This window comes from Mus caroli, chromosome 6, assembly GCF_900094665.2.
Source record: "Mus caroli chromosome 6, CAROLI_EIJ_v1.1, whole genome shotgun sequence".
NCBI lineage: Eukaryota > Metazoa > Chordata > Mammalia > Rodentia > Muridae > Mus > Mus caroli.
Window position 1 is genome coordinate 18,401,473 of NC_034575.1, and position 23,366 is coordinate 18,424,838.

Genomic DNA, 23,366 nt, shown 5'->3' on the forward strand with positions numbered 1-23,366 from the left:
ACATCCTCCTCTGTTATCAATCTGCTTAGCCTCCTACCTTTTCAGATTTGCTACTTAAGATTCATTAAAAACTGAAAATCCCAAAGGAACTACACTTGGTTTCCGATCTGAACCATCCACACTCAATAGACATGCTACGGCTTTATAAAGTTCCATATCTATATGGGAATGGTGATACATGCCTACGTTGAGGCCTGAGCAACGAAGTGGGACTTTGTCTCAGAAAACAGTAACAATGACAAGCCAGACCGGCATGGGGCGGGCAGCAAGATCGAGAGTTAACCCACCCCAGTCACTTGCCCAACAAAATGTAATTGCAATGGACACAATTTATGCAGAAAAAGCGACCAAAACCACTCGGCTGTCTAATAAAAACTACATCCTTCTGAGAGTCCACAGAGAGCAATGTGGAGCTCAGATGAGGTAAAGGGAGCGAGACAGGTGGAGACCTCTGAGCAACGATTGCAGCTGGGGTGGAAAGTTGATGGCAAGTTCAGAGTGTGTCTCAGTTCCTGATTGAATTGTGTGTGTTCGACTCGACCATCTGAGAGCTAAGGGTATTTGAGTCCACACCTTTGTCCATGCGACTTCAGCAATACTGCTCACATTCTGCAAGGCCAATCAGCTGTCGTCATCTTTTTATGTTATCTGAGCTCCCCTAATGCATGACTGCTGAAAATGGAGCCAACAGACTGAAAACAGCATGCATCCGAGGAATCAAAGAGAAGTTGGGGACATCATAAATAATACAAGGAGACGGAAAGATGCGCCGGAAATTGCTTGTTCTCAAACTTTGATCATAACACTGAAAAATGGTCTTTGAGATAATGTGTGATGGGTTTACATAAAATTATCAAAATTTCCTTTGGTTATTTCCTGTATTAACTCATACTAAATTAGTATTCCAGAGAAAGTAGCATATTTTATTAAAGCGTATATGGAAGCATAAATATTATCCAAGGTATATGCGAAGTAAAGTGATAAACGACTTCTTCAGAAGTGCATGCAAATTAAATTAACATTGAGAGCAAAGTCTTTCTTTGACAAAAGAGTCCCACACAATCAGTGGCTTTCCCCCTGCTGAGAGTGCTAATTTATTTTTTCTTAACTAGAAAACCATGAGAAGATCTTGCCTAAGACTGAGTTTTCTGTTTATTAATTTCTCTCATTGATTTGAAGATACTTTAATAACAACTATGCATCAACGGTTACAGTATTTTCAAGCTACTTAATGTAATGTCAGACAATATATTTCATAGTAGAAAGAGGACCCTTTTGGAGTGTTAGGCAGTTTGCCTCTCTGCATAAAGCATCAAAAGACACAGCAGCAACTATTTCTCACAGCTGGGCTACTGCGATGGCTCCATTAGCAGATGGAATTCTTTGGTCAACAATAGATGCAGAAGGGACGATTAGTTTCCAAAGCATTTTATTTAAAAAGCAAATCAAGTAGATGCGTTTACACAAAATATTTAGTGCTGTCAACAGTTTGTGATTTTTTCCCCCTTATTCAATGAAGTTAAAAAAAAAAACTGGGGGGAAAACACATCACTCTGTCACAGTAATGTTGGGTTCAGCTAGTAAAGTCCTATGCAAGAGAACTCGCCTCTGGCTTCCTGTCTATAAAACTGTGATCAGCATTTTTTCCTCTCTTTTCATTTATTCCAAATGGCACAAGGTAAAAACCTAGTCATTTCAAATTAATTGGGAACTTTCAACAGTGTCAGGGCAGCATCCCGTAATTATGTGTGGCCCTGGGAAAAATAACTTAGCTTTCCAACCCTTAATCTGTGATGTACGAAATAGACCCAATGGCTGTCTTCCCGGATGATTATAAAGATGAGACAGGAAACACAGTACAGATGTGTGTTCCACTTGGTAAACAGCAAATGTTAGATGAGTATAACCCATAAAGCCAGCTTGAGCCTTATTAAAATTGAAAATGAATTTCAAGTGTGTTCATTTTAAGCTTTCCATTGAAGCACATATGCATACAGACATAATGTCAGCTAGCAGCTCGATAAATTTCATACATAAAAGATATATACCTATGCACCAAAATCAAGGAATAAAGCATTACCAGTGTTCCAGAAAGCCTACTGTGTTTCATACTCTTACATCTTGCAACCACTCTTTTCTTAAAGGTAATCTATGTTCTAGTTTCTAGCCACACAGATTATTTGTGCCCATTCTTTATCAATATAAATGAAATTCCTAGTATTTAGTATTTCACTGAGCTTCTGTCCCTTAAATGTTGCATCCCAAGGTTGATCCACATCATGTTTCTCATTGCAATTGATCATACTTTATTATGTGACTAAACCATGATTAATGTTTCTATTTTAATGTTGATGAGTTCTTGCACATGATAAGGCCAATGTAAAAAAGTTTAACATAGTGGTAATGTGGGATAATGGTACCATGAAGAGTCTATACATGTTTAGTGTCTCTGGAGGTATTTATGTTGGAAGTGAGATTGCAGGGTCATAAGGTCAGCATGAGTTTGTTCCCATTAATGTGGTCAGTATTTTCACAGATATAGTGCCATTTTATACTCTCACCAGCATCTGTTGACATTGCCTATGTCTGTTAATATTTGACATCTCTAATCATTGTTATGTTCACCATTGTATCAAGTATGTGATGGTATCTGATGTCTCTTGTTTTGATTACCATCATTCTTTGTATTAAGACATAATTCAAAATTACTCAATTGGAAATTCTTCAAAATAAACATAGATATTTGAAATGGGGAGGCTGTTTAAAATATCTGATGTTAGGAGCTGGAAAGATGGTTCACTGGTTAAGAGCACTGGCTGTTCTTCAAGAGGTCTTGAGTTCAATACCCAGCAACCACATAGTGGCTCACAATCACCTATAGTGAGATATGATGCCCTCTTCTGGACTGCAGATGTACATGCAGATAGAACACTCATATACATAAAATAAATAAATAAATCTTTGAAAAAATAAAATATTTGAGGTTATTCGAAGCCTTTTTATTGGAAATTATAAACACTAAATTTATCTAGTCATAACCTTTGACTCAAAACTCAAAATAGCCATATGCCCAAGAACAACCATTTTTCAATCTTAAAAATATATCAGACTCCTTGAAAATTATTACTAAATCTAAGAACCATAATACTAACAATTAAAATTTATTAATTAATAATAGTAGTAATGATGCATCTTTGGATCAGTGTATAATAATGGACATTTGACACAGATTATAAAGCAAAGACAAAAGTTAGAAAATTATCAGAATATAACACAAAAGATATGCATATGGTAAACACAAAAATAACTTTAATAAACAAAGAAATTCAAGCAACAGTGGCCTGAGTCTTCTCAAACACACACATACACACACACACACACACATACACACACACACACACATACACACATATGTATAATAGAAACAAGTGTGAGAAATGTGATTGCATAGAAGGTCGTTTAAACACTGGCTCAATTAAAAACTATCAAAACAAAATTTCAGAATGGAATTGAAATAAATATAATTCTATACTTTTAGCCACTCTCTCAATAAATAAAACAATAATTATTTTGATGAATCAAGAAACCTCTGGAAAAGAGAACAAAGAAGCAGAGCTAAGGAAAGAGATTCAAAATAGAAATGTAGTTAAGTTAGGGTGGAGAGGGGCTGGTTAATGGCTCAGCTGGTAAAGTGCCTGCTGCCCAAGCATAAGAAGGTGAATTCAAATCTCCAGTACCCATGTAAAAGCTGGGTATGATGGCAAACCCCAGACTGTGGAGAAAGAAACAAGTGGATCCCTGGACTTTACTGGCCAGCTAGTCCTGACAAATTGGTGAGCTCCAGGTTCAGTGAGAGAGCTTGTCTCAAAAAATAAGATGAAAAGTGATCAAGGGAGACACTTGACATTTGGTGTCCATACACAGGTACTTGAACATTTACATTCACACATAAATATATACATATAACACATATATATGTTCATAAAATATTGTAGCTAACATTAGGAAGATGGAAAAAGAGTAAGACAGGTATAAATTACTGATTATTTTATTTTCTTCTAAAAGGAATAGTTTTTTTTAACTCCCAATTTAAAATTAGAAAAGCAACAAATTAAAAATATAATTTATAACAATAAATATAAATGGCATAAAATCACCTACTAAAAACTGGGTAAATTTGTTTATTTATTTGTTTGTTTGATTGTTTGTTTGTTTGTTTATTTAATATGTATGCATACACTGTAGCTTCCAGGCACACTGGAAGATGGTATCAGATCCTATTACTGATGGTTGTGAGCCACCATGTGACTGCTGGGAATTGAATTCAGGACCTCTGAAAAAGCAGCTCTTAATCACTAAGCAATCTCTCCAGCCCCCTGGGTAAAATTTTAAATTTACAATTTTTTATTATATATATGAATGATTCAGAAATAGTTTAAAAATTAAACTGGAGGCTGAGGACATGGAACAAGACCTAAGAGCTCTTATTGCTCTTCCAGAGGACTCAGTTCCCCACACCCACAGCAAGCAAACAACTGCCTGTAACTCCAGCTTATGCGAATCTAATCTGATACCTGTACAGGTAGCAATACTCATATGTATATACACACACAGATGCACAAATACATACATAAGTAAACATAAAATAAATCTTTTTAAAATGAAAATATATAAGGCCATTATACAAAACTAGCTGAAAATGGGCATCACAATACCTCTTTCTATAAATAATAATTATACTTTATATTTGCTGAGCACTGTAGGCTGTACCTGTGTTTATCATGAAAGATATTCAAACACATAAACAACCCTCTGTGGCTAATTAATGCTATGGCTAAAGCAATAGAAGTTTAGGTAGATTTTAAAATCTGTCTGAAATTGCCTAAGTGGTCATCTGAAAAAATAAATTTCCACCCAAGTTTCTAGCTAAGGTCTGACTGAAAACAGCATGTTATCCTTATAGATTAGACACAGATATAGATGATTATAGAATTTATATATATTTAAAATATATACTTGTATCACAGAACATTTTTCATGAAGGATGGATTAGAAGTTACAAAATATCACTGTCTGCTAGGAGAGTATACATAAATGAGAAAAAGACCTTTGCCTTCTATTACCAGATCTTTTTATTTGATGTGAGGGAATCTAATGATAGTTGATCACATAATATTAGATACATACAAAGATATATACAACACTGAGTATATTTTGACACAAAACAAAAATATAAATCCAGTGAATCTCTTATTGGGAAACATATTCATTTCAAATACAGCTACCATAACAGACTATTTTAAACCAAAATTTTCATTTGACTGTTACAACTGTAGCATTTTGGGGTCTTCTTCATTTCTAAATATTATAAAAGAATCGAAATTAAGGCCTGGGATGGTGGCACATGCCTTTAATTCCAGCACCAGAGAAGCAGAGGCAGGTAGATCTCTGAGTGTAAGACTAGCCTTGTCTACATATTAAGTTCCAGGTCTTCATAATAGAGACCCCATTTCAAAAAGAGAAGAAAGAAAAGAACCAAAAATGAAGTGGGTGTGGGGGGGTGGACTTAAATATTACTTTCTGAAAACAGCAATGATCCTGTGTCTCAGTCCCCTGCAGAAACGTGACTTGCCAGACGAAGTGATGCCCTTGACTAAACCTGCATCTACCCCAGCAAACATGAGATACTATTTTAATAATGTCCATTGTCAGTTAATGTAGCAGGCTATTTAAAAGCTTCAAGAAGTGTGCATGGATTCTAAGAGGAAAAGAGGAACTTTGTGCAAGTGTTTTGCTTAAGAATAAAGTATATACAAAAATGCTCCATGACTGGAAACTCCTCTATCCACTAATGCTAACAGGAGAACTCACAGGGACAGTCTGTTTTATCACTCTCTCCTTTATCTTTGCCAACATCATTTTCGGTTTAAGAAAGAAAAAAGCACCTGAAAACCTTGACATACGAAACTGTCTCCTACTTGATTCTGAGTCGCACAGAAAAGTATTGTTCGACTGCTCCATAAAAAAGGTTAAGGACCTTTAATAATAAAGTCAGCACATTGACAGGATCTTCAAAAGCTTTATTCTAACTCTGAGCACAAATGCAGAACAAGCTGTGTCACTGGCACTTTTAGGTATTCTCTCTCAAAACCCATTTCTCAATAATCTGGTGCCGTGCAGAATCTTTTAGCACTTAAAGAGAAGTTTCCATTCCGAAGACAGCTACTTACTGGGAATAATGTTTTGTCGGCTTAACAGAATTTTTTAAATAAATTCACATTCTTTAGAAATACAGTTTTATATAATAGATTCTTGTCAAGTGATAGTTTTACTTCCTTTACTGCAAACGGTTTAAATGATAATTCAGGAAATTGGATGTGAAGATGCTGTTGGGAACACTACAAAAACAAAGAATAAAAAATAAGAAAGAAACACTTCAGTCTTTTAGCATAATCCCGGCACAGTCTGTGCAGACGTCTCTGCAGCTAAAGGGCCTTAGAAGCCAGAGCCACAGCCTGCTTTAGTCCTGGATCACCTGTGCAGTCTTCTTTTATCCCTTGGAATGCATTTTAAATGACATAGGAACCCTAGGAGATGCCTTATCTCGATACTTCCAGATAACATAAATGCTGTTTATTGTGCTGCCATTGTAGATAAGCTGCCTACTATGAACCATGCATACTAAGTGCTTCCTGCAGTACTCTTATCCACATAGAGATCTACTATAGTCTTATGAGGAAAGAAAAAGTAGTCAGAATTACTGAACCTGCACAATGCCGCAAAATGGTAGCCCCGTCTTCTGAACCTGAGATCAATTGCCACAATCATGTCTTTTTAATAACTCATCACTGGTTGGCCTACTGTGAGCAGAGCACATAGTTTGAGCGAGGCCGTTCTATTCAGCTGGGGCACTTCCATAGATGTGACTGACTGTTGCAGTCACCTAGCATTATCTGCAGGATCTCAAAGGAGCCTAGACAGTATGTCCATGGTTGATATATGCTTTGTATTGGATTACATTCTCCCCAAATGGGTACATTAAGGGCTTAATTCTCAGGACATCAGAATAGAACTCATTTGGAAATGGGGTCAATGCAGATTTACATACAGTCATGTTGAAATAAAGTGGACTTGCATTTTTATAAAAAATGGGAGATTTCAAACAGATGTGTGCCGGAAGAAAACCATGTGAAGACACAGGCAGAGAGTGGGTGGTACTTTCCTACAGAAATGATTGTGGTAGACTACAGCAAACCACTAGACAGGAGGGAGCAGGCATTCAACAGATTCTTCCTCATAACCCTTAGAAAGTCCAAACCTGCCCACACCTTCATCTTTCATATTTAGAGTTATATGGCCATACAGTCATTTGCAGCATTTTATTATATCAAACATAATAAACTAATATTCTCTCTCTCTCTCCTCTCTGTATGTATCTGTGTATGTTTTTCTATGTATGTATGTATGTATGTATGTATGTATCCATGTATGTATGCATGCATGTATGTATGTATTTATAAGTTGTATGTGTTTTAAGCATCTATATGTGCACATATATATGCATGTTTATGGAACATGTTTTCTTCTATCCCTTACTTTTTGAGGCGGAGTTTCTCAGTGTACCTAGAGCATGGAGTTTTGGCTATATCAGCGAGCGATCAAGTTCTTGGCATCTATTTCTGTCCCACTTGCACTGGGCTTAGGAGTACTGTGCCACCATGCCTGGTTTTCCCCTTAATGTTTGTTCAACAAGCACTTTACTCCCTTATATCTCTCCTCAGCCTAAAAATGGCCCTTTTAAAATTTGTAGACAGCAGAATGAATCTGTGTTATTTGAAAAGGATCCACAGTGGGAGAAGGCAAAGTATGATAGTGGGCATAAAAAGGTATGACTTTGTATGCACTCTGGTACTAAAGATGGAGTTCTGAAAGTTAATTCTGAGATATAGGAGAAAAGAGAAAAGTAAAGCATTGTATGAGAAGTTTATAGAATATCTTTCTCTAATTTTGTTTGTATTGAGCATAGGTATAAACCAAGGCAGACATAGCGTAAAGCTACAGCATCCAAGATGGCAGGTTATGGCCACCAGTAGCTTCTGGGTGCCTGAAATGTGGCTGACTGGTCAGATTTAGATCTGTGATAGGAGTTGATGATCTCGCTCTGTCTCATGAAAGTTGAACCATGGGTAATAAGCCAAGTGGGACCCATGGATTGCATTCCCAATCCCTGAGAAAGTAGAGGCTACTCTGAAGAAAATTATCATAAGACAAAGACCTTACACAGTTTCACATGGAGAAAAACACTGAAGAAACTGACATAGATTTACCAGAAGACACAGGAAAAGCCGAAAACCTGGGTGTGAGAAACAGACTCAACTTGTTTTGAATAAGCCTAGACAACACATCCAAAGCCAAAAGGTTTCAGAGACAGCATTGAGGATACGAGTAGTCCAAGAGCCATGAGCTTCCTCTAAAGTTGTTAATTTAAGTATTCGTGTGTGTGGTGTGTACCTACATATCTGTGTGTTTGTATGTTTATGTCTTTGTGAGTACCTGTGTATGTGTGTCTGTGTTCATGTGTGTGTGTGTGTGTATGTATGTCTGTGTGTGTCTGTATGGTGTCTATATGTGTGCATATCCATATGTGTCTCTCCTTGTGTGTGAATGTGTGTCTGTTTGTATTTGTGTGGTTGTATGTTTATGTCTTTGAGTATCTGTGTATGTGTGTCTGTCTGTGTTCATGTGTGTGTCTGTGTATTGTGTCTGTGTGTCTGTGTGTGTCTGTGTATGGTGTCTATATGTGTGCATATCCATATGTGTCTCTCCATGTGTGTGAATGTGTGTCTGTTTGTGTTTGTGTGTATGTGCATGTCTCTGTGTGATGGTGTGTGTTTGTGTCTGTAAAAGGAACTTTTATTTGCCTGATAAAATTGTCATCTCAGGGGCTTACTGATGAATAAGCTAGTCCTTTCTAGTTCTTTTTGAACTCTGGCTGGCTGGTTCAACTCAGCTGTTCTGGCTCAGACTATTCTCCAGGCTGACAGATTCAATCTTACTTCTCTCAGTTTTTCACTAAATTGCTCTGCTTGGCCTCAAACTAACTCTGACTCCTTGTTCTCTGGTTTCAACTGCCTCTATTGACCTGCACTGACCTGCATGAACGCATGAAGGAACTCAACTCCATTGCACTCACTGCGCTGCTCTCCACCTCTATCTTTGTGCTGCTCCTAAGTAGTCCCTCTTTCTTGTCTGTTCTCATGAGAGTTGGGTGTATCCTATCTCTGACTCATTCTGTCAAATCTTTCTCTGATTCATCACTTTGTCTGCCCCTCAATTAGACATCTCTTTCAAACATGGCTATTTCCTTATGCAAACTAACTTTACCTTCATTTGGGGGATTAAAGGTGTGTACTAAGGGCATGTCTGTATTCCAGACAGAGGGATTAAAGTTTTTTGGCATGGCTATATTCCAGCTGGATTACATATACCTGGAATGTCTTTGGATGTGATCCCTTTCAAGAGCAGCTGGATTAACATTCTTCTACATGTGTTTGTATATCTTTGTGTATCTCTCTCTCTCTCTCTCTCTCTCTCTCTCTGTGTGTGTGTGTGTGTGTGTGTGTGCGTGTGTGTTTATATGTGTTGTATGCATCCGTGTGTATAACAGAAATATGGGCCTATTCATGATGTACACTGAAGCCAGAGGATGTTCTGCCTCTACCACCCTCAACGTTGTTCCCTTGAGACAGGGTCTTTCATTGACCTTAGAGTTAAGCTGATGGCCTAGTGAGCTCCCTGTCTCTATTTCTACATGGTGCTAGAATTGCAGGAATTTATGTAGTGATGTCCAGCTTTTACATGGTTGTTGGGTATTTGAGGTCAAGTACTTATGGTTGTGCAGCAAGTACTCTTGCACACTGGACCATCATCCCAGCCCTTCAGTGGGGTCTTTTAACCCCTTAGCCAGGGCAGTTGAGACTTACAGAAAGTCAGGAAATACTCCTCTGAACACACATTCCTGTTGGAAACATGCTGACCCCCTCCTGTACATGCTTCCCACCCATGTGAGAATCCCTAGGTCCCTTTGTACTTTCATCTATTTCCATTTGTGTACATTTAATTTCTCCTTCACTGGCCCATAATAAGGACATGGAATCTTGCACTCAGAAGAATTCTGGAGGCCCTTGGGTATAGTTTGTCTACCAGGCAAGAATACACTATAAGAGAACCTTGAGAATTGGTGTGTATCACTGCCTATGTGCTCCTTTCTAATGCATCCCCATTGCTTCCAGCCAGGGTAGCACCACTTTCATCCACATCTGTGCCTTGCTGCTGTGCTGCAGTATGGAGAGTGACTACAAATATGGCTGTGGAGCCATATTTCCTGCCTCCTAATCCTCAGTCCACATCACTATGGGTTGTGAGATCTTGAACAAGCTATTGACTTCCTCTATGCCTCTTGTGATATATGGGCAATGAAGATTAACCATATTGGCCATACTGTATTTTGTAGGGACTTGCTATTTTTAAATGAAAAGTGACAAGTAGACATTGGCATTTATTATGCAAAGCCTATACTTGAGCCTCTAGCCCACATCTCTAATCCTTTCTTTAATGCCTGTCTACTTTCCACTTCCTTCTCCTTTCCAACAGAACCATAGGATCTTCTAGACTGTCTACTCTCTAGTATGTCACAGACCCCAACACCACCACCATATTTAACAGTTCTTTCAAAATGGACCACATTCATCATTGGCACCTTGCCATAGTTGAATGTGTCTGATCGCCATCTTTCAGTTGTGACACAGAAACACAGCCTAATTCTATCACTAACTAGTGCTTTGGGTAGATAACCAAGCTACTTCTCTTTTCTTGAGAGAAATTTTTCAAGGGTGACACCAAAAGGTCTTTTTGTGCAGTGATTCCAGTGCACCAGGATTCATTAAGGGAACAGTAGGAAAAAAAAATAACTTCTGGTACATTCTAAGCCCTACAGAATTAGAAGGAACTAATGTGGTCTGGTAATGCCAGATTCCATAAATCACAGCTAAAAGTTTTTCTGGATCTAATGTTATCTGAAGTCAGGCAGAAGCTGTTTTTCCTGAGACCTGCTATGGGCCCCTTTGAAAGATTTTAAATAACTTCCATGATATAAACATATAAGCCTCTGATTATCAGTTTCTAGGAACTTAAGAAACTTTCAGGTTGTGTTGGCACAGGCCTGCAAATCCTAGTACAAAGGCAGTAGAAACAGGTCCAAGGCCAGCTGAGACTGGACAGTGAGTTCGAGGCCAGCCCAAGTTACAAAGTAAGACAAAATGAAAGTGACCATGGGATTGAGAAGATGGCTTACTAGGTGAAGTGTCTGTCACATAACCATGGATTGGCTTTGGATTCCAGTACTCATATAGAGCCAGGAGTAATGGAGTACATTGGTAGTACCAGAACTGGGGAGATGGAGACAGGCAAGTCACTGAGGATTACTGGACAGCCAGTCTAGCCAAATCAGTGAGCTCTTGGTTCAATGAGAGACTCTGTCAAAAAAAAAAAAAAAAAAACACAGTAGAGAGGAATGCAGAAAGATACCCAACATTGATTTCTGGCTTTCACACACAATTACATGCATGTGTACCTGTACCGGTTGACATACATACATATACATGAAATATATACATATATGAATGCCATGCACATGAAATATATACACATATGTATACAGTACACATGAAAAATATATGCATGTATACCATACACATATGTAGGCACACTCAAGAAATGTCAGTTATTGGGAATGAAGCTTAGTGGTTGAGTATTTACCTAGCAAAAGACTGGATTCAAATCCCAGACCTTCAAAAAGTAAATGGATAAAATAAAAACAGAACGACTGGAGAGCTGACTCAGTGGTAAAGAGCATTTACTGCTCTTATAATGGACCTGAGTTCATTTCCCCACATTAGACAGCTTACAACTGATTGTAACTCCAGAGGATCCAATGCCCCTGCTGGCTTTTGGAGGCATCTGTGGTCATGTGTATATGCCAACCCAAAGATGCACACACTTACACATAACTTAAAATAAAATAAATATTTTTAAAATTTTTATTAAATATTTTATTTATTTACATTTCAAATGTTAGCCCCCTTTCCCAGCTTCCCCTCCAGAAACACCCTACCCCATCCTCCCTCCCCCTGCTTCTATGAGGGAGTTCATCTACCCACCTACCCACTCCCACCTCCCTGCCCTGGCACTCCCCTATCCTGGGGCATTGAGCCTTCCCAGGACCAAGGGCCTCTCCTCCTATTGATGTCCAACAAGGCCATCCTCTGCTACATATGCAGCTGGAGCCATGGGTTCCTCCATGTGTACTCTTTGGTTGGTGGTTTAGTCCTTGGAAGCTCTGAGGGGTCTGGTTGGTTGATATTGTTGTTCTTCCTATGGGGTTGCAAATCCCTTCAGCTCCTTCAGTCCTTTCTCTAACTTCTCCATTGGGTACCCTGTGCTCAGTCTAATGGATGGCTGCAAGCATCTACATCTACATTTGTCAGACTCTAGCAGAGCCTCTTAGGAGACAACTCTATCAGGCTCCTGTCAACAAGCACATCTTGGCATCCTCAATAGTGTCTGGGTTTGGTGTCTGTATATGGGATGGATCCCCATTGGGGCAATCTCTGAATGGCCTTTCCTTCAGTCTCTGCTTCACACTTTGTCTCCATATTTCCTCCCTTGAGTATTTTACTCCCCCTTCTAAGAAGTACTGAAGCATAAAAACAAAAACTGAAGACTTTTAAATAACAGATATCTCAGAGTGTGAAATGTGGGCACTTAACAGATCAGTAATGGGAAAAACCTTGAACATCCTTACTATTCCACAATAGAAAAATGTGTGACAGTGTGAGGGGAGGAATCACATTCATAAGATATGCAAAGTCATTTATTTATCTGTGTATATAAAATGATATGTAAGTTACAAGTAGGACTCCATATTGTTGGTATTTATTATATGTTTATTGAAAAAATGAAAGAAAAACCTAAAATTAGGGGTGCAGTCAAGCTTAACATGCCAAATACTAGGTGCTCATCATTGCTTCTCTGAAAACTCTTGATAGAACTAGAATACACCAAGCTGACTTGCCTTTCATAATTCCCGTTAAACAGGAAATAAAATGAAAGGAGAGGTTAAGCGTACAATACACCCCTAGACTCTCGTAAATACGTGTTTTTTTTTTAATTGACAGAGAAGCAATAAAAAGTCCAAATAGCAGACAAAATGCTACATATCTTTAAACCTGAGACTGATTCTTTTTAAAGTATCAAAGACAAAAACAGAGAGTCTTAATTTTAGATTTTTATGACAATACAAGGACAAAGAGTTGATCTGGCTGAATATTTCCTTAATGGAGTTCTTTGATCAAATGCACAGCCCAGTCTTTCACAAAACAGAGCTATCTGGGGCTTTCTGATTTGTTTTCTTTTGTAAAATGGAGGTACCTTTTAACACCTTTTCAACTGTCTTTTTGTTCCTTCAAGCACTGTAGTCAGCAACACGAGAAGGCAAAATAATGCCATGATTCTAGCCCCGGCGGCTTTGGCAGTGTAAAAACTGGTATTTGAAACAAATACTCCCTTCAACACAGTAGCAGTCTCACTATTCCTGAATGCAACGGAGCCTTGCTCTACAGCCTAATTAAGCTAGCCACAGTGCCTGGTACAAGTTCTCCCTCAGCTAGATGTAATTGGTAACAATTAAATTCCATCATTAAGTCCATTCCATATTGTTTTAAAGGTACCATCCCAACTTATCCACAGGTAATAGATGTTGTTCTGCAAAGGCCTCTCAGAGGCAAGGCTACTTTGCAATTACAAGACAGCGTGAAACTTCCATCTGTCTGCCCTTCCGTTTTGAACTGCACTGTCCTTGGGCTTCCGCCAGCTAACAAAAGACAATGCGTTGCCATCTTTCTTATTAGATTATGCTGTTGACAGTATGATAATCCTTGTGTGTGGGCAAGGCTGGAAGGAAGGTGATCGAGCAGACTTCTCCGTCACTCAGCAAGCCTGTGGAGAATGTCATTTGGGTTTTGGCAAAAGGCACTACCCTAACAGCATCCCTGGTTTTATCTCTGACTCTGCACTGTTCAGACGGCACCTTGAAACATCTGCTTTCCTCATGCATGCTTTCCTCCAGGCTCCTTCCCACGTTGTCAGCTTCTTAGAGGCAGGGAATCCAGTGTGTATTTGCCTGGTCCCTGGGGGGCTAGTGATCTTCTCTGAGTAGTAAGCAATCAATAAGGACGTGTCGGGCTAATTTGTTTGCCACTCTGTTTGCCAACAGTTCCCAGCTACACTGCATTGCCTGAGCTGCTGCTTCATGAATTCTTTACAAATCCTTATAAATAGTGTCACATGAAGGGAAAATCATGGAACAGAGAATTCTAATACCTAGAGTTTGGTCTCAATTTGCTGCTTGGATGTTAAAGGAGATGACCAGCAGGACTTTCTTGTCTGAGATGCTCCCTAAGGGAATATTCAGTGTCATCTCGCTGTCGATACTAGCCATTTCTTGACTCTATTATCCAAAACTAAAACCACCACTAACTGTAATCTAGAAATCTCTCTCCCTAATCCTTGATTCTATAGCATTTACCACTCACTATTGTACAGATGTGTTTACCTATTGGCTGCCCCTTTTTACCAGAAAACAATCTCCAGGAGAGCCCAGATTTAACTTGCACAAAGGTATAGAGCTAAGCCTAGGTGACTAGACTCTCAGTGTATGCTTGCTCATTAGTTGACATCTTGTGAAAGCCATATAGCTATCATGCTATCCTGTGGAGATGGAATTAGTAGACTAGATCAGGACTAAGATCAGTTGCTCAGAGGTCTGTAGTTTCTTTTCCCAGGAAATATGCTAAGTATTGCAACAAAAAAAGAAAGCACAAAACAATTATGAAATTTCAAATATGGGCCCTTTCTACACAGAGTTTTTTGCAATCCTAGTCTTTTTATTTCTTTCATGGAATATTGAAACACTTGTTCCATTGCTATATTTAATGGGAATTATCTGTAGTCATTATTACACCAATCATTTGTTAAGAATCAGGCAACCCCCAAAAGTCAACAAACATGAAGATAACTGATCTCCAATCGGTGATAGCACTTCGTCAGAGACGGAGATGGCAAATTCAAGAATCTCACGTGTGTAGTTTATTCCCAAACCTGAGAAAGCTACACCAGTTCATAGCCCAATACCTGAAGAGTCCTACCTTGGGTAAAAGTTGAAAGAAATGTGTTCCATTACTCTGTTTGATGAAGGGATAAACTGACTTAACATTTCTTTAGCTTGTTTTATTCCTGGGTAGCCTTTGAGTTTCCATTTATCACAACTTGAAGGGTCAAAGAATAATACAGGTTGAAGAAAGTTGCTCAAACTGTGGAAAGAGAATAAAATAGCAATGATACCTCCCTTTCCCTGAAGAGTCTGCAGGCAATCACTGGTCATCATGCCTTGGCAAACAGCCAATCACTTGTCACCATGCCTTGGCAAACAGATACATCCCATTTTGTTTTGTTGATATTCATATTCTTATGCCATTTAGAGCCTGTTGTGAGAATGGAAGTGTAGGAAAGTGAAATAATAAGAGTCCTCTCCTGGGTTTGACTCATCATGACTCCATTTTGTTCACCTTCCTACCACTGAGTATTTTCTAATCCCTGAATGTATCAACTTGGTACCGCACATAACTGACACCATATGAATTGCAGGGAGGGAAGAGCTGTTGGAGAAAGGAAGACCAAATGAAGACATTGATACCTTCTTTCTCTCAGACCAAGGGAGTGAACAAAGGCAAGTTTTCTATTTCCAGTCATGTTATAGAAAGGAAGAACAGACCACTGCTGCCATCCTAGTGCCAAGACAAGCTAAAGAACACTTTTTAAATTACACTTTTACCGGGCATGATTCTCATAACCCCACTCTAGAGAGGCAAACCAAGGGCAATTCTGGCTATGAGGCCAGCTTGAGTTACACAGTGGGTAGCAAAACCAGCCTGGGCTGCTTAGCAAGACTGTGTCTCAAAAGATGAAATAAAAAATAATATAATAAGTCATGGATTAATTTAAGTCATCATAGAGCCTATGTAAGGCTTTAAGCAGCTTCCAAACATGGGCAGAGACTAAAAAGTGTCCTGGGCACAGGAGATTGTCAGAGCGTTAATGTAGGTCTAGCAGCAGCACATGTAGACTGGAGTCCTGAGGAGATGAGAGTGTATGTGGGCTCTGGAGAGATGGCTCAGAGGTTAAGAGCACTGCCTGTTCCTGAAGACTTAAGCTCAATTTCCCAGCATTCCCATGGCAGCTCACAGACACCTGTAACTCCAGTGCTGAGAGACCTGAGACCTTCTTCTGATCTCTGCAGGCAGTAGGCACACACTTGGCACTTACCACTTGCACACTCTAAGTGAACTTACATACATGCACACTCTTAGTGCAGTTACATACAGGTAAAACACTCAGATACATGTAACAAAAATATATAGCTCTTAAAAAGGTATGGGGGGGTGAATTTCCACACACTTCTATCAAGTATATGGGGAGCTACACCAAAGAGAAGGCTGGCAAACTTTGTTCGAGAGCAAGAAATATCTTCCTGCATCAATAAGACAAAAAAACCACCAACAGATTGGGAAAGGATCCTCACCTATCCTAAATCAGATAAGGGACTAATATCCAATATATATAAAGAACTCAAGAAGGTGGACTCCAGAAAGTCAAATAACCCCATTAAAAAATGGGGCTCAGAACTGAACAAAGAATTCTCACCTGAGGAATACCGAATGGCAGAGAANNACCTGAAAAAATGTTCAACATCCTTAATCATCAGGGAAATGCAAATCAAAACAACCTGAGATTCCACCTCACACCAGTCAGAATGGCTAAGATCAAAAATTCAGGTGACAGCAGATGCTGGCGGGGATGTGGAGAAAGAGGAACACTCCTCCATTGTTGGTGGGATTGCAAGCTTGTACAACCACTCTGGAAATCAGTCTGGCGGTTCCTCAGAAAATTGGACATAGTACTACCGGAGGATCCAGCAATACCTCTCCTGGGCATATATCCAGAAGATGTCCCAACCGGTAAAAAGGACACATGCTCCACTATGTTCATAGCAGCCCTATTTATAATAGCCAGAAGCTGGAAAGAACCCAGATGTCCCTCAACAGAGGAATGGATACAGAAATTATGGTACATTTACACAATGGAGTACTACTCAGCTATTAAAAAGAATGAATTTATGAAATTCCTAGCCAAATAGATGGACCTGGAGGGCATCATCTTGAGTGAAGTAACACAATCACAAAAGAACTCATACAATATGTATTCATTGATAAGTGGATATTAGCCCAAAACTTAGGATACCCAAGATATAAGATACAATTTGATAAACGCATGAAACTCAAGAAGAATGAAGACCAAAGTGTGGACACTGTGCACCTTCTTAGAATTGGGAACAAAACACCCAGGGAAGGAGTTACAGAGACAAAGTTCGTAGCTGTGATGAAAGGATGGACCATTTAGAGACTGCTGTATCCAGGGATCCGTCCCATAATCAGCTTCTAAACGCTGACACCATTGCATACACTAGCAAGATTTTGCTGAAAGGACCCAAATATAGCTGTCTCTTGTGAGACGATGCCGGGGCCTAGCAAACACAGGAGTGGATGTTCACAGTCAGCTATTGGATGTATCACAGGGCTCCCAGTGGAGAAGCTAGAGAAAGTACCCAAGGAGCTAAAGGGATCTGCAACCCTATTGTTGGAACAACATGATGTACTAACCAGAACCCCGGAGCTCTTGTCTCTAGCTGCATATGTATCGAAAGATGGCCTAGTCGGCCATCATTGGAAAGAGAGGCCCATTGGACTTGCAAACTTTATATGCCCCAATATAGGGGAATGCCAGGGCCAAAAGAATGGGAATGGGTGGGTAGGGAAGTGGGGGGCGCTATGGGGGACTTTTGGGATAGCATTGGAAATGTAATTGAGGAAAATATGTAATAAAAATATTAAAAATCAAAAAAAAAAAGAAATATCTTCCTGTCTGCCACAAGTTTCTTTCCACACCCCAAAAATTGGCAATCGAGATAAAAAACACAGACACCTCAAAACTCTTGGCCTAGTTCAGGACTAAGGGTTACTGAAGGGGCGACAGTGATGGAAAACTGTCAGAAGGCAGAAGTGAGATGGATTGAACCAAAGCTGCAAATAGTCCAAGTGCAGTCCAGATAAAATTAGGGTTCCCAGTACCCGGTATTGATACTCTGATAGAAGAGACATTGTCATGGTCATTATCATCATGTTTCCTATGCTCTTACATGTAATGTCTGGGTGTACAGCCATTGTGAGGCATAGGAGAAAAACAGAAAAAGGTGGCACCTGATTGAGTAGAACAGTAAATTCATATTATTGCATACTTTACCCAGGGCCAACTATGGGTGCTGGAGGCAGGAGAGTCAGGAGTGAGCTACAAAAGATCCCTTTTTAACTTCCCATACATACCCTAAAAGTCTTATAACTAAATAAGAGATTTTGAAGTAAATATGATAAAACATTTCAAAGGTATAGTAATAAGACATGTGTAGATACGTGAAGAATTTTAGGAGAGAGACAAAAACTATAAATGAAATGAATAGACATGAAAATCATATATCAAAACTAGGAATTAAATCAGTAGGGTTAGCTGAGAACTGGGTACTACCGAGTAAAAGGCATGGCCACAAAGCCAACCTGATTTAAAGTCTTCTTCAGTTGAACATTGCTCTTCCCAGGTGAGACTAGGTTTCTATTATGTTCTATGTCTTTAACCCCTTTAAGAAGATTGCAGAGGTCTGGAGCAATGGCTCAGCAGTTAAGAGCACTGACTGCTCTTCCAGAGGTCCTGAGTTCAATTCCCAGCAACCACATGGTGGCTCACAACCATCTTTATTGGGATCTGATGACCTCTTTTGCTCTGGATATACAGCCATTGTGAGGCATAGGAGAAAAACAGAAAAATGTGGCACCCAATTGAGGAGAACAGTAAATTCATATTATAACACACTTCACAGCAGGGCCAAGTATGGGTGAGAGTTGACAATGTGTCTCATATATAAAATAAACAAATAAAATTTTAAAAAATGACAATTCTAGTCTACCATGTGATAATTAGACCACATGAGCAAATGTACCTAGCATGTCGGAAGCTTTTCTGGAATAACATGTTTTAGAGGATTTGAGGTATATACAAAGATGCAAAGGTTGGCCAATTCAGCAAGATTTTTTATTATTTTGTTTTTGTTTTGGGAAGTGTTGTTGTTGTTGTTGCTGCTTTGCCTTTTAGATTTCAATGGTCTGGAATATGCCAGAATTATCATTATTATGTTCTGGGTGGCAGTATGGTTCACAGTTAGAACAAGAAAGCCAGTCACTAAGTGATGTGGGAAGCTGAACACTTTCCAGGAGATCAGAGAAGAGAAGGGGTCTGCAGCTGGCTTGGGCTATCATGCAAGCAGTCCCAACCCTTGGGCCATGTAACCCAGCAGATCTTATGGGACTAAAGGAACCTATAGTGAAGGTGATGGTTGTGTGGACATCGTGGCAACGGGAGAGTCAGAACACTAGAAGTGTAGGTGTCTAGAGTATGGTTGTGCACCAGCAGAAAACAATTATCCATAAGATGAAGTGGTACTGCTGATGTGACTCCTGAGAGAAAAGACAGATGGACGACACAGGTAAGCTGCGTGGGTAGATGTTGGCCTTCAATGCTTCAGGCATGGCATTCTCTCAGCTTTCACCTGTGGTCAGTGGTCGCTCACACCCAAGTCAGGAAGATGAGGAAAGGCCAGACTTACTTCATATATGGGCTGTCTCTGTGTGAGGCACCGCACCCTCTCTTAGGAGGACAGAGGGGCTGGAACGCGAATGGTTACAGGAAAATCACCTGCAAAAGCAGCTGTGCATCTGAGCATAAAAATACCTACCCATCTTGCCTCAGTTCAGGACACCTCTGAAGAAATATCTGCACTCAGTCTCACTGTCACATCCTGTGAAAGGGGCCACAGCCTCTGTTTGGACTGCATGGTAACTTGACATCTTTTGACCAGTACTGTTTTTCTGCAGTCCAGTTAAGTGGTGTTATCTTGAGTGTATTCTAGGATCCTCCCAAGACAGAACTCTATGTTTCACTGTTTCTTAGGAAACACAGTCTCTAATGGTTAATTTTAAAAATGCAGTATAACAATCCAGTTTTTAAAGTTCTGAAATTTATGAGCTAGAGAGGTGACTCACCACTTAAGTGAGCTGGCTGCTCTTCCAGAAGACCCATGAGGAAAGCTCCCAACCTTTTGTAATCCCAGTTCCAGGGAACCCGATACCCTCTTCTGTTCTCCAAGGGCACAAGACATATACACGGTGCACAGAACTTACATACCCGCAAAACACCTGTACACATAAAAGAAAATAGAAATAAAAACAACACACATCTGTACAAAAGGTTCTGAAATTTGTGCAGTTTGAGAGGGAAGGATGTAGTCCTTAGGAATGCAAGCTACTCATTTTAATATATTTGCTTTGTGAAACTGGGGAGTTCTAATAGAGGTGTGCTGTTTTAATGGGACAGCCACTCCACCCTCTGAAAGCAGAGGGCGCTTTAGTCTGGAACATGGGAGAACAGATGACTTTCAGTGTTTTTCTGCAGGCAGGAGAGAGCAGCTCCCAAAAGGCTAATGCTTGCTGGAGGAACTGACAGTTCTCTGGAGATCTACTTAGCATACATATATCTATACTTAAAGGCAAGGAGGGTAATTAACATTGAATACAGAAGCCGGGGGTGGGGAGCCACGCACAATATAGGAAGAGTCATTCTGCAAGGCGGCTCTCAAAGGGCCAACATTTCTTTCCGATTTCCTTATCGGAATTTTTATAGGACCTCAGGTGCACTGGAGGGCAGTAACCATAATCCTAAATCCAAGTCAGAAGTTTCAGCATCTATGAGAAAAGGCTGCTTTTAGACTTGTTCCTTGTGTCCGTGCTGGCTTTAACGTTAAACACGAAGCACTTCCCAACTGGAAATTAAAACAGTGGCTAGTTTTTATCACATGTGCAGGAAAGGCTGTGTTTTATTGGGTGATGCACACTTCAATGCTTAGTGAGAGCTAGAGCTTCCGTATATTCTTCTCTCTGACCTGGAACTTGCTCTGTAGACCTTTGAACTTTGAACTTACAAATACAGCTGCCTCTGCCTTTTGAGTACTGGGATTTTAGGCATGCACCACTAAATCTGGCCACTCATAGATTTTAATACTAAAGTAATAATAATAATAATAATAAAATTGTGAAATCACTGCCTAATAGAAAATTGAAATGGTGACAGTAACGTATGCCTTTCCCTGGCTCTACCCATCTTACTTCCCTCCCTCCCATCTTGAAGCTTAGATTGATTGTCTCATTGTTGCCTTCCTTCCTTTTGAAACAACTCTCTTCTACTTGCATATATTTATTAACAGTGTATGTTTTAGGTGGTTTAAAGTTCATAGGGTATGTTTCATCTATTTGTGTATTTTATATTCTAATAAAATGGATTGTGGGTAGATTTTGTGCCGAGTGTCATCTCTTGGGATGTTTTAACTCAAAATTCCTAGTATTTATTCATATTACCCTAGGTCACTGGGTTAGTTTGTTCTGCTTATTTATTTGCATATTTATTTATTTATTTGTATATTTTAAGGACAATTTGTATATTTTAACTCTAAGCAATGCAAAAATTCCAAAGGCTTCTGAGTGTTTATCTACAGTTACCACCTACTTATCTGTTTCCCAATCAAAACAAGATCTTTCTTCCCTCCTTATCCCACAATGTCTTCACATACTTTACTTAGCCTTGTGAGTGTACAGGCCTTGCCTTTTCTTTTTCCAACAGTTTCAAGGAACCCTGGAATCATGTGTTTATTCACAGAAGGGATAGTGCTTGTTTTTCTATAAAACCAGAACGGAGACATTCAAAATGCCTTTGCTACAATGCCACATTTGAATAACCCCTGTGCCTACACGTAAACCTTGTTCTTCTGGCTCCCTTCAGCCCACCTGAGGCCTTACACCAGTTGAGCTGTTTGTAAAGATTCATTTGCTTGGGCATAAAGAACTCTCCTGTGGTATTGAAAACACATCCCTCCGAGGATAAAGGACCAAGCTGTTGGGCATAATGAAGTGCAAGTGTTAAACCTCAGCCGCGCAGGCACTTCACACACCTGGAACAACAGCCTGATGCTTCCACGAGACAATGGCAGAAAACGAATCTCATGTGTATTCCAGATGGTTCTGAAGGATCATAGACAAAAAGCGTCCATCCCCACCCCCTTCTCTAAGCAACTCTGATTAAAATTTCCTATAACTTCCAGCTAAATACTAAAAGTTAAGCAGTGAAAGGCACCGCCATGGTGTACCCTTTATCTCCGAATTTGCATGTGAATATGAGTGCATCTTTTGGGAAGAAATTAAAAACACTCCAAAATATTACGACTGCACTGATTCCTTGGTGAAGGTAACAGCTGAGGAACATGCAGACTCCACACTGAGCCAAATGTAGATGGAAGCAATAAAGCAAATGAGCTGGAGAGTCTGAGACCCAGGAACCCCCAGCTCTGAGAAGCAGAGACAAATGGATGGTGCAGCCACATCTCCACAGAGACAGAACACGGTCCATCATTCACAACAGCTTTTAAAAGAGCAAATATTTTCTATTCACTCTAAAGAAAATTATGTTTGTGAGACTAGGAAATTGTGTGGATGCGAATTCTCCAACCTGGTAATTATCTCTGATCCATTTCAATAAGCAAAGGTTTGGGGGAATTATTCATGTATGAATCATTTTCACTGCTTTTTATTTGCAGAATAGATTGGAACTGTATGAACAAAAGACCTTCAACTCCTATTAACATTTTGCATGCAATAGAGGCTCTCTAGAAATTAAAAGACAAACATTGGTAAATCAATAAAGGAAAACATTATTTTATTTCACCTTGGGCTCAGCCACCCACTGCCTATCTTTCCCTTCATCCTTGGAAGTTTTTCTTTTGAGTTGACCTAGCCAGAGCGTAGACAGTTGATGGGGAGGTGGGGGAGGACGGTGGGCTGAAGGATGTTCCATTAGTAAAGGTTAGATTTTTATGGAGAGTGAAAGGAGGAAAATGACTCTCTTGGCTAGATTTAATTACCCAAGGAGGGAAATGGTTTTAGAAGAGGGAGATCGGGCAAGTATTTGCATATCTGAAAAACTGAAAGCTGCAGAAGCCACAGCTCTGTGTGTGTGTGTGTGTGTGTGTGTGTGTGTGTGTG

The 23,366-nt window shown here is 39.6% G+C and overlaps 1 pseudogene; it reads left to right on the top strand.

The window, feature by feature from the left end:
• The first annotated feature begins 253 nt into the window (after positions 1-253).
• The window catches only part of LOC110296521, a 52,484-nt pseudogene continuing 29,371 nt past the window's right edge, over positions 254-23,366 (top strand).